This window comes from Mastigoproctus giganteus, chromosome 4 (genome assembly GCF_048544385.1).
Source record: "Mastigoproctus giganteus isolate SK-2022 chromosome 4, ASM4854438v1, whole genome shotgun sequence".
In the NCBI taxonomy this organism is placed as follows: domain Eukaryota; kingdom Metazoa; phylum Arthropoda; class Arachnida; order Uropygi; family Thelyphonidae; genus Mastigoproctus; species Mastigoproctus giganteus.
The window spans coordinates 213888305-213901473 of NC_143578.1; positions in this window are offsets into that span (position 1 = coordinate 213888305).

Consider the following 13169-nt stretch of genomic DNA (forward strand, 5'->3'; position numbering starts at 1 on the left):
CTTCTTTTCTGTGATTTTGTATGGTGCTTGGGGGGTTTCGATCCAATAAAGTGATGGTCATAAATCAGCTGCAGCAAGCACAAAGATCTGTTTTGCTTCTGTTGTCGCGTGCATGCAAGACCACTTCAACAGCTGCATTGCAAGTTTTGCTTGGAAAGCTCCCAATCCAGTTTGAAGCGCAATATCGTTATCTCCTTTATCACTTAAGGAGAAAAAATCCTATGACATTTTGTGGATTTCAACCAAATCTAGAAGAAAGTCACTCAAATGAAAAGAAGAGATTGCGAGCGCACTTTTTATTCATTTGGCAACATGCATGGTCCTCAGCTTCAGTGAGCGCTGTTATTATAGATTATTTTCCGGAGGTGAGAGAATTTATTAAGAACGATATGCTTCAGATGACTCCTAGTTTGTATTGAACGTTTCTTTTCACTGGTCACGGTAGCTTGAACGAAAAATTGTTTATGTTGGGTCTTTCATCTACACCTTATTGCCATTGTGGTGCTAGTGAATCAGCTGATCATGTTCTCTTCGAATGTCCTTCCTATTCGGATCTTAAAGTTGAATTGGAGTTAACTGTTGGCGATTTTTCCAGACAATAAAAATGTCTTGGTCCAATTGAAAGACCCATTTATAACTGTTAAATGTCTTTGCAGGGAGAGCCTTTAAGAGAAGAGAGATACTACTATCTTCTGTGTGATCTACTAGTTTGAATTGCTTGCTGTGACCCTTGGGTCACTTGATTTTTACCTCTTTTTGATGAATTCACGAGTTGTCATTTGACTTGGCTGTTAATTAGGTATATTCACTTTGAATACATTTTGGAAATGTGTCTGAGTGTTTGCACATCTGATTAACACAAGAGTTGTGTTTTTGTAAATTTCTAATATTGGTTGTTTATGTAGGTTGTATACACACAGAAGTATAGTTTGTGAACTTTTAAATTTTGGAAGCCACATGGGAAGGTGTTTATAAGTTTGTGTTATCACAGATACTTGTCTAGAGTTGCTTTAACAGTTTAACTTGTTGGAAGTTACATGTTACAGATGTACGAGGGGTTTCCGAAAAGTAAGGTTACACATTTTTTTCTTAATAATGGTGAAAGGGAATGAAATGAAGCACAGTGAACAAATAGACCCGTTAATAATGTTCAAAAATACCTCCAGTGCAATGTTGTGGTACTGTCGCCTCACAGCAGATTACAGTTGCAAAATGGCGGCTACCGTGCGAGTGTGGTCCAAAACAGGGGTTCGTGAAGTTATTCGCTTTTTGCAATCAAAAGGGTCTTCACCAAGTGACACTCACTGTGAACTGGTTGCTGTGTATGGCGAAAAGTGCATAGTGTTGGAGTTGGGCGGCACCTGTGTTTTCGCACAACTGCGCCATATATACGCTGTGAAGAAATACAGAACACTGTAAATGCCAGAAAAGTGTTGGATGCGTAGTATTATGTTGGGTTCTGTTGGGTGTCCTGGTATTTGGCCACAGGGTCCCTAATGGGACCCCACGTTGCCCGCACACACCACTAGGAGGTAGCCAGGCTGCCCATTATTTTCTGGCAGGTCTCGTCAGGGTCGCCTGAGCTACCTCATCGGAGACTAATTTAAAAAATAATAATAATAAATTAAAAATAAACAAATAAAAAAAAAAATAAAATAAAAAAAAAAATAAGGTAGAGTGCGGTAGTACAGGGTATACGGAAGAAGATGGGTGGTGAAAGTAAAAGTAAAGGGATGTAGGCAAAGGCATCCCCTAATTTCACAGTGGAGTGTATGCCCCACCAGGCGAAAAGGGGAGGGATAACCCCAGGAAGTGGAGAAAAGCCACGCTGTGAGTGTTGAGTGTGACTGATATTTTGCGGTGGAGTGGTCAAGACCACTGGAGCTTACCCAACCATATGGGTGAGTTAGCGAGTAATCGTACGCTGGATGTTCCAGGGTTAGCAAGTCAATGTTGGTTAAACGGTTAAGTAGAGATTTTATTTCCTATTTGAGCAAGCCCCTCATGGGTTTGTATCCCTAGCTTGAGTTGGTTGTAGAGTCCTGCGCCTAGCGAAGAGGTTCTGTAATTTGAAGTTAATAATTTGTAGTATTGTTCGCCAGAAATGAACAGGTTCTCCTTTCCTTGAGGTATGTGTTGGAGTCCGGTGTATAATATTCCTCGAAGATCGTCATAAATTGGGCAGTTATAAAGAAAATGGTCCCAATCTTTAATTTCTCCACATGTACAGTGTGGAGAAACACATCCACAGTAGGCGTTCCAGTTCATGAGACCACCGTGGAACAGCGCTTGGAAGAGGTTTTTTCTTGGGCATTGATTGCTTTTGGTGCAATGAATTTAAAGCGAGCCGTGTCCCCATTGAAGATCACATCGGCAGGCAGGCCGGATATCATGGCCACAGTGTTCTGGGATCACCAAGCCGTTCTGTTGGTGGATTTCTTGCCGAAGGGAGGAGCAATAGATGCACAGCTTTACTGTGCAACGTTGGAAAAACTGAAAGCCACCATTCGACGCAAACGACCAGGACTCCTGACAAGTGGTGTAATTTTATTGTACGACAACGCAACTCCACACACTGCCCACACCACTCGTGAGCGGTTGCGCCGTAATCGTTGGGAAATTGTCACATCGCCCCTACAGCCCAGACTCAGCGCTTTCAGACTTTCATTTGTTCGGCCCTCTGAAAAAACACCTTTCAGGAAAGCATTTCACCACGGATGAGGAAGTTCATCAGGCGGTGGAATGTTGGTTACTGCGTGTGGGCACGGACTTGTTCAGTAGTGGTAATGATAAACTGATTCATCTTTTGGACAAGTTTTTGCATCAATTAGACTGGAGACTTTGTAGAGAAGCAGTCCATGTTAACTTATTTCTTGGTGTGTAATTTTTAAATTTCGTATTATTAAATAACATCGAGAGAAAATATGTGTTACCCTACTTTTCGGAAACCCCTCGTATATACACTAGTGTTCAAAGAAAGCACATTACTTAGGAATTTCACATTTCTAATCCTTTTTCGCGATGGTAGGTTACATTAATGACTAGCATCACAAAGAGAAATATAAACAAAAGATATTTATTAATAGTTAAGGCAAAGCTAAGTAATATTTGACAGGTGCTCTCAAAATATTCCAAATTGAGCATTTCCAACCTTCATACAACAGTTTTGGTAAACACCACAATTATAGATAAAATGTTATCAGAATTTGACTCAGTTTATCATTTTAAATGGAAAACAAAAAATGAAAAGTTCACCAGGTGCAAACTAATATTTAGTTGAATCGCCTCTGGCCCTGATGACAGCAGCACACCATCCAGGCATTGAAAAGATAAATTTCTGAAGATAATCAACTGATAGTTCGTGGTTCCAAACACCAATTATGAAGTTCACGAAGGGTCTTTGATTTCTTTCTGGCAACTGCAGATTCCACATGATGCCAACAGTTCTCTATAGGATTCAGGTCCGGGCTGTTTCCTGACCAGCTAACAGTTGTAATGGACCGTTCTTCCAACCATTTTTTTCACCTGTAACAAATGTAAACACATTGCTGTCAAACCTCTAATGTAAAAATGAAGCTAAAGTAACTACAGAAGTGTCTACCTACACTTTTCTCCCGATGACAAGGAGCAGAGTCGTCCTGAAAGATGCAGTTACTTGGCAGGTTGAAATGGTTGGCAGCAATTTGCCTTCCAATATAGCCAGGTTGAAATGGTTGGCAGCAATTTGCCTTCCAATATAGCCAGGTATCCATTAGCATTTACAGTGAAATTCCCTACCAGCCAATTGACTGGTAGGGAATTTCACTATGGACACCATACAGTCTGGATGGTATTCTTCACCGCGTCTACGGCGAATCTTTGTCTCCTATCAGAGCCAGGCAGGTTGAATTTCTTCTCATCGAGAAAATAACTGACTTCCACTGCTCGGGGGTCCATTTGACATGCCCCTTAAACCAAATGAATCGGGCCATTTTTTGTGTGAGGAGGGGCTTCTCTTAGGGCTACAAGTCCATTTTTTAAGAGGCGTCTTCTGACTGTTACTGCACTTGCTACCACTCCTGTGTGTTCTTCCCATTCTCTTTTCAGCTCAGACGAAGAAGCGTTACGGTTTTTAAGGCATAAGCGCTTCAAAACGCGATTGTTTTGGCGTAGAGACTCGTTTGCGTCCGGTTCCTTTTTTCCTATCAGCAGAACCAGTATTCTTCAGTTTGGAAAGAAATCCACTAACTGTCGACTGATTACAAGATACTCTAAGCAATATGACGGGAAGAATATCCTTCCTCAAGTAAAGCAGCAATAGCACTCTTTCTTGGTGGCGTCAACTGCACATCTTGACACAAGCAAGGAATGACTGCAACTCTTGCAGGGCGTGCTTATATAGCTGAAAGTAACAGCTGATGCAATATTACGTCATTACCTACGAGTGTCAATCTTATCCGATGAAATCTGTAAGAAATATTACCATATGCTTACGTTATTCGTACGACAATTACAATTTTAAGGGGTGATGCACTTTCTTTGAATACCAGTGTATATGATGTTGAATTTTTATTTGGTGTGGTGTTTCATGTGCTGCGAACCATTATGTTGTATGTAATGGCTTCAGATGTTTAACTATTTTATGGAATGTATATAAATTTTTGTTATATTTCTTTATAAATATTGAGTGCAAATCCTTGCCATTCTAGTTGCCTCTGCTTTTGAATTTACGGATTATTTGAGTTTTTAATTCTTTGGAAACTTTGAATCTATTTGGGTGGTGTCCATATGTTTTTCTATTGATTGTTTCTTCTTGTGAACTTTCACTTATGGAAGCCACTGATTAGGTGTAGGTATGATTGTTCGTTTAAGGTATGTGTATGCATGCTCATATTACTGTTAATATGTATGTTTTATAGTGCTAATCAATTACTGCTCGTTGCTTTGATATTATAGGTATGTTTTGTGAACTTGTATTGAAATTGTTGACTTCTATATATGCTATATGTTTTGTAGTTATGTATACAGGCACTCTGTTGCTGGTGCAAGTTACTTTATTTAATATGGGTTACTTGTTTCTTCTCGTTATGTAATTGTGCAGTAGTATGATTGATAGGTTTTTTATATTTTAATCTGTTGGTTTTAGTGATTGGTTTGCTCACGTGGAAAATAGTCATGAGGTTGTTGAACCATAATTTTGGATTGGTAGTTTTGCTGCCTGATTGGATCAAATATGTCAAATTAATTATTGTTAACTCATAACACATGGCGTTTGTGTATGTTTACCATATCTTTGTATGTATAATCTTTATTATTAATTTAATAGTCATTTGTCTGAAGAGGTATATATTTGACTTCTCTCTGTCATACTAGTTTGTATGATGTCGAGACTTGCTGTAAGTTTTCTCCACTCTCCTCTGTTCTTTTCTTATTTTATTTTTTGCACTTCTTTTCTGATGGATCCATCTGAGTTCCCTCATTGTTCTATTCTTTACTTCCCTTACCGGTTCCCATACTTCAGCAAACTATTTCATATTTCTTCTTTTCCATCCTCTTTGGACTTTTCCCAAGTTGTTGAGCTTGATGCCAGTTTCGGGGGTGACACGCGGTGACCTAATCTTTCCGCTTCTCATCCACTAAGAGCCAGGCGCTGGTCACTACACAACAGAACATACACTCTACACTTACACAACAAAATGTCATAAAAATGGCCGGCATTGGCTTTTACCTCACCACAAGATGTTTAACAGCGGCTAATGGGGAAAACCCCGGGTTCCGCCGATCAACACATGAATATTTGAATATATTTATTTATTTATTTATTTTAGTGTAATTGATACAATCAAAGAATGTAAATATGAATAACTATCACAGTCAGTAGCGGTCCCACGATTTTCTAAAATAGTTAAATCACGTAATGGAGGGGGGGGTGGCTAAAACAATGTTTCGGAGAACCAAAGCTTTACTCATCGTGTAAAAGTAAAAATTCCTCATTAGTTTGTGTACGGAATCCTACCTGGTACCTCCCTTAATCATAGTGATTTATTCTTTCAGATATTGAAATGCCTTTCTGCATTTCTATTGAAATTCAGATATGCAAATGCCTTTCTAGAAGTTGACTTTATTTTTGCATTTTACTTGTCTCTTTTTAGGCATGTTTTCCTACCCTTTGCGATTCGTTGACTGAGTGTTGTTTGGAGGGAAACTGCGAAAAATTAGGTGGACAAGGTAACATCATTATTTTGGTATTTTTAATTTTACAATAAAAATATCTGGTTGATAATTTTATAGCAATATTATTTAAAATTTTACATAAAACTTTATAATTTTATAGTAGTAACAATTTTACTATTTCAAGAGCAGAAGAATTCATTTTATATTTATTTAAACATTACCTTATGAATGCATGTTTTAACACCGGTATTTACTTGTAGCTTGATATTTTTTTAATTATTAATAACAACAAGATACACAACAGGTAACCATTAACAGTGTACCTGAGATCTGAACAACGAACACAATTAATAACAATAATAAGAGATCCAACAGGAAGGTAAACATTGATATAGATTTAAAATTAAAATCATATATACAAAAGAGGATTGCATTAAGTTAAGTTACCGGTAAAATAAATAATAAATTAATTAGTTAGAGAATAGAAAAATAATAATAAAAAATTAATAATAAACTACAATAATTAGATGAGAGCTAGTAACTTTGCAGTTTAAGAGAAGAGGCAAACTTGTGGATGGAGTTCACCAGTGATTGTGAGTTGTCAAAGAAGTCAATGAGAGAGAGTCATTTGCTGATTTGCAGATTCTGTTCAGTGGACTGAACTTCATAAAATCTGTGGTGGCAAAGTGAAGGCGAAACAGTGTAAGGCTCCTGACTTGTCTACAAGGAGCATTGAAGTTGATTTTATTAAGGATTGCTTTGGCTAGAAGGGTGATGTCAGCAATAATTCTTGTAGTGCACAGAGGCCTCATATGAAGGTAATCACACAGCAATTCATAGTACACTGTGTGATAAAATAGAGGATAATGGAACGTAAGGTAACGGACAAAATTAAATTTTTTTTCAAATAAAAAAAAATTGCACTGCTTCAATTTTGTTAATTAAAGTTTTCGTGTCAGAATTCCAGATGGGTGAGCTGAATTCAAGGATTGGGAGAACTATAATTTTATAAAGGATGACGGCATATCTGTAGTTTTTGAACTTGTTCCGTTTGATAAATTCCAGTGTTTTGTATGCATTGCGTGATTTTAAGGATATCAAATTTCGCACTGCTGGAAAAGAGAATCCCGACGTCGTTAACTTGGTCACACCTTTCGATGATCACAGAGTTAATAGTGTACTCCGTATTTATTAGTTGTGGAGATCTGCAGGATGAGAAAGAGATTACTTTGCACTTCGAGGGGGTTGTAGACAAAACATTCAGAGATAGCCACGGAGAGAATTTATTGAAGGCGCATTGAAGCTGTTGAGAATCCGTTATCTCCTACATTGCTGAGTAGATTTTAAGATAATCTGCATAGAGAGCAACTTGAATATTGGAGCTGCAGATGAAAGAAGGAAGATCATTTATGAAAACAAATGAAAAGTAGAGGACCTAGGGGAGAGCCTTGAGGTACTCCACTTAGTGGTATAAAACGGTCCGAGTTCACTTGATTGAAGATAACGCTCAAGGAACGATGCGTAATATAGCTGCGTAGCCATGAGAGCAGAGGGTCACGGATACCATATTGCTTAAGTTTTTCCAGAATTTGTTCGTGCGGGACTTCATCAAATGCCTTAGATATATCTGTGTAGACTGCGTCAACTTGAAGGTGATTATCAAGGACTTCAGAGGTGTATTGCCAGAAAGGAAGAAAATTTATGACTACAGACTTGCCCCTGCAGAAACCATGTTGGTCCTGATCAATGAAAGGCCTGAAGAATTCGAAGAGATGTTTGTGTACTGCTTTGTCGAAGAGCGTACTAGACTGTTTTGCAACGACATGGGTCTGTAATCAGTTACATCATTTTTATCACCTTTCTTGAAAACTGGAACTATATTGACCTGCTTAAAGTGCTTAGGATACTTACCCTGCCTGAGACACAAGTTGAAGATCCGCAGTATGAGGAGTTTTAAGGTAGCTAAAGTCATTTTCCAAAATAAGCCAGGAATGTTATCTGGACCTCTAGTATAGTCATTTCTCGTGCTTTTTAATGCTGACTTTAAATCTTCATCTGTGATAAAGATGTTGATGACAATATCACCTTTAACAGGTGAGAAGTCAGGAAATGAGACAGGTCTCAATGTATCATTTGTTTGGATTCTGGAAAAACGTTTAGCAAACTCTTGAGCAATACTGAATTCGTCCGATAAGAGAATTCCATCTGCATCATGGAGTTGTAACTTTCTACTGGTTATATTCTTATTCTTCCTGAAATTCCAGAATGGTTTAATATCTCTGTGAGTAAGTAAACTATCATGAACTGACTCTGTATACATATTGTAAGATTTTAATATGAGGGTTTTCACTTCTTTGCGGAGTTGGCTGAATATTTCGTCGCATCGACTGTCACCTGATTGGTTATATTTGTTTCTACAGAATGTTTTGGATTTAATTTTATATATTAATTCGCTGTTATACCAGTGCGGGTAGGTAGAGCGTGCCGTCAAATGGGAATGTGGAACAATGTTAGATATAATTGAGTGGACACAGTTGATCAGGTTATTGGTGAGCACATCGATGTCAGTAACAGCATCAAAGAGCTGTTTGTCCATATTACTCAGAGCTAGGTTGAGCAGAGGCCAGTCAGCCATTCTGAAATTGAATCGTGGAGAACGGGAGCTGCATTTGAAGTTAAGTTATGAGAGGTCACAGTGATGTCAAAAGTAATTGGCAAATGATCCGAGTGGAATAAAGGATTGTCTTTGCGAACCTCTATATGAGTAGAGGAGAATATTAGGTCGAGGTAGGCATTTTCTCTGCTTGGAAAATTGCAAACTTGTTCAAGACCATAGCTGTGAAGCATGTTAAAGAGAGCCCTAGTCCGCAGTGATGGAGAAGAAGATACTAAATTGGGCAGTTGACAGTTGAAGTCACCCTAAACCATTGCTATGTCAGCAGATTGAATTAGCGGGAAGATAGATTCCAGAGAGTTTTCTAAGTACTGAAGGTTACTATTAGTTAAGGGAGGTTGAAAATAAAGTAATACTAATAAAACTTTTAACTTGCCAAGATGGAGAAGGCAATATAATGATTCAGTATTTGTGAAATATGATAATTTCACAGAGTATATGGTTAGAATGTATAATAGCTACTCCGCCTCCACGAGATCCTCTTTCCTTTCTATGGATTGCATATTGCCTATCTATAATATCCTGATCATCAATATCTATGGAGAGCTAGGTTTCAGTGAGCAGGTAAATGTCGTAAAATGTGAGCCTTGGATTGCTCTAAAGTGGTTTAGGTTGCTAACTATACTCCTGCAGTTCTGAAGGTAAACACTGAACAGTTGAGATCTGGGGATTCTATGACGAGAGGAGAGCATAGTATGTGTAGATAGCAGGGCCACTGATTGCTATGCATTTGGAGATGAGATTTTTGGCTCCCTTGGCGGTCTGTCCGTGAAGCGTTTTACTAGAGTCCCTGATAAGAGGGATCTTAGATTCAGCACTTTTTCTGTTTGTGATGGAAGGCATGTTATTATAAAAGATGAGTAGGCGGAACACCGTGTCTTCAGAGAACGGACATCCACACCGAAACCATATTCTTGTTTAATTTGGTCGATAATATCTTCAGATTTAGTAGTGGGTCTAAGCCTAGAAACAAAAATTCGGTCTTTAGTGGGAATAATTGTGATATTATACTTTTGTTTGAGTAATTGAGATTTATCTGCGTTAGTTGCATTCTGAGTTTGGTACATTTTGGCTGTAAGCTTGGAGAAAGTAACTTGAGATATAGAGGCTTCAGCATTTTCTGAGGGTTTGTTCTGTTTTGATCTTTGGTGTGGCGTTTGAGACTGACAATCAGAAACAGGTTTACTCACTGTGGCTTCAACCCTATAGACAGGTTTGAAGACTTCATTAGATGTGGCAGCAGTTATTTTTGCATATGCTGCCTTAACTGATGTTGAAGAGGATTCCCCTTGGTGACTCTGATCTTGTAAAGTAGAGGTACAAGCAGAAGTATTCCGTAGAGGAGAGCAGGTGGTGGAAGCGGTTCGATTTACATCAGAAGAATCATCTGACAGTGACTGTCTGGCAGTATATTGCTCTGTTGAATGACTTGAATCATGAATGTTAGCTGGCTTTGGCAAATTAATATTTGCAGCAGTAGGAGTATTGAGGCCGGTGGAAGATGAAGATCTGGTCTCAGTACTAAGGGTATCGTCAGGTAATGATGAATTTTTGTTCACTTGGAGAATATTAGTTTCAAGAGTTGGGTCAGAGTTCTTCCTAGCTTCCCTTAAGTGGCAATACGTAATTGACGTAAGCTTTTTAATTTGGGCGTTGATGTCAGAAATTTCAGCCTGTTGATTATTTAATATTGTTTTTATGCTACGAATCTCCGTGGATAGCTCATAATTTCCTTCATTGAGTGTATTAGAATCCAGGGAAATATCAGATTTTGCAGTATGAGGTACACTGGTTAGCTGAGTTTGATGGAAAGTTTTCTTCGTAGTATTGAAGAGTTGTTCCTGGAATTTATTTGATTGTAGAATAGAAAAGGTTGGATTTTGAGTATCAGTAATGAAGGAGTTAGCGCTGAGATCTGACAGCACAGATATATTTGTTTGAGTTGATACATCTGAAAGTTGTTGCGACTCCGGAGACATATATAAACTTAGCACTGTTGACGCAGGCATTCACTTTTTATAAGCCCTTGTGAAGAAGCAACAAAAGTTATTTTATCACAAGGACTATTTGAAGATACTGCTTGAAGTAGTTTAAAGAATATATGTATAGTATGGTAGTAGTTGTACATCATCGACAAACGTGTGGATGTTTATGCAAACTGAATAGTCGCTCAGATTTAATAGATTAACATGATCAGAGCCAACATGGACAGCGAGGTTGAATAGTGACAAATGCAAATTTAATTATGTATAAGTCTGTACGTGGGTAGCAGTAATCCTAGAGGAATGCCATTCGGGTGGTCCACACTCAAAGTTACAGAAAATTATACAATTATACAGAAAATGACCTAGGGTAATTGTACAGCCTAGCATGAAGTTCTTTGAGTAGTGTGAACAGACTGCTAGAACAGCTTCTGTCAATATATGTGATTTTTCCAAGAAGGTGATTGTCCCGTTCTGTGTCAGGCAATAGTCAGGCCAAATCTGGAATACTTCATACAGGTTTGGAAACCTCATTCTAGGAAGGATATAGGATCTTTGGACAGGTGTAGCCAAAAGAAGCAAGATTGATTGGGGCATAAAACGATATTCTTCAGGAGAAAGAATTGTGGTCTGGAAACTAGGCATTTGCGTGGTCACCCAACTTAAGAGTATAAGGCTTTAAAACGATTAATTAAGCTAAATGCTGTTGCTATTTTTATCTTTTATCTGATACAAACAAGAGGAGAAACTATAAAATTGAAATAGGGTTTAAAGAATAAATGGGTGGAAATTCGGATTCAGCCAAAGAGTCAATTATTGGAATAAACTTCCACTAGCCTTGTGAAGGTGGGTAGTTCGAATAATTTAAGTCTAACTTTAAATCTAACTGCGTTTGATTTGATTATCTGAGTCCGTGCGCTACTCAGAACTTACACCTGTTGGAGGATACGTCACACTATGACCTTCGTACAATGAATGATGTGCCTACTATATTGCTTCACTTGACCACATTTGTAAAGCTAATACAGCCAAAATATGTGAGTTTTGAAAAAAATAATGTTTTATAATAAAAAAAGTTTTAACAAATTATTGGCAGGATGATGCTTTTTTTATTGGTGCTGTATACGTTTTATTTCCTTGCACCTTGTTGCCAATGCTAATACTAATTCCTGATGGGTTTTCAGTATCTTCTCCTATCAAAGTTATACGATGTGATATGCATCTCAGAGATTTGGTTGTTCTCGCGTTCAATGAAGAGGACTCGCGTTCTCTCAATCTGCTTGCTTCTCTGGAATTTTTTGCCTTCAGAGAGCCGAGAATTGGTCGCGTTGGCATTCTCTTCAACACACGAATTTTCACCGACTAGCTCAGCAACTCTGAAAACAGAACTGTTTGAAGCAGCAAGGGTCTCACTCAGCGTCCAAGGCAACAGACTTGACGTGTGCACAGTCTACACCCCCCCGCCCTCAGTTAAGAACACTATACAAGAGGTCTCCAACTGGATCATTAATCAATGTCACCCCAAAGCAACATTACTTATGTGTGGAGACTTCAATATTAACACAGGCCAACAGTTTTCGCAGATTGTTATTCTCCAATCTGGCTGCAGTAGGTCTGACCCTCCAGAATTTTGCCTCTGCCAGAGGCACTAACCGGTTTTATCTAATCCATGCAACTGACAGCCAGCCAGAAACAGCCTTCATGTCAGACCACTTACCAGTAGCCCTCTTTCTCTCAATTATATCCAAGACATCATAGCAACAGCAGGTACAAGTTAAGAAAACGGTGAAACCGTGATAAGCCCTTCACTGCTCAATCAACAGAAATGCTGTTTCGCAGCAATCATTTTTCCTTGGGATGCCCTGAACCAATGACACCCACAGCTCGGCTGCACCGTCTTACCTGCTGGCTGAATTCTATTACCCGAACTGCAGCGTCAAAAACTGTTTCAATCTCTCTCTCAAGGGCCATCTCAAGAGGATGCCCCCAGGAATCGGTTCTGGAACCCCTCTTCTCGGACATAGTTTTGGACAGCTGGCTCACGCAAAAACCTGACAAAATCTCTGCCTTCGCCTACGCCGATGATTTGGTTCTTCTAGTCCCTTTTGTACCTGAATTAAAACATCTTGGCATAATTTTAGATGAGAGGTTAACCATCTTCTCTCATATTAATCTTCTCGCCTCGAAGATTAAGAAATTCACTGCAGCAATGATCCGCATTTGCAAATCGGACTGGGGACTAAATAGGAAGACTGTGGAGGTGGGGTGGTTTATATATTTTTATTTCTTGTTTCTATATTTCTTTATTTTATTTATTATTATTTATATTCTTACTATACCCCACTTTGCATCTGACTTGT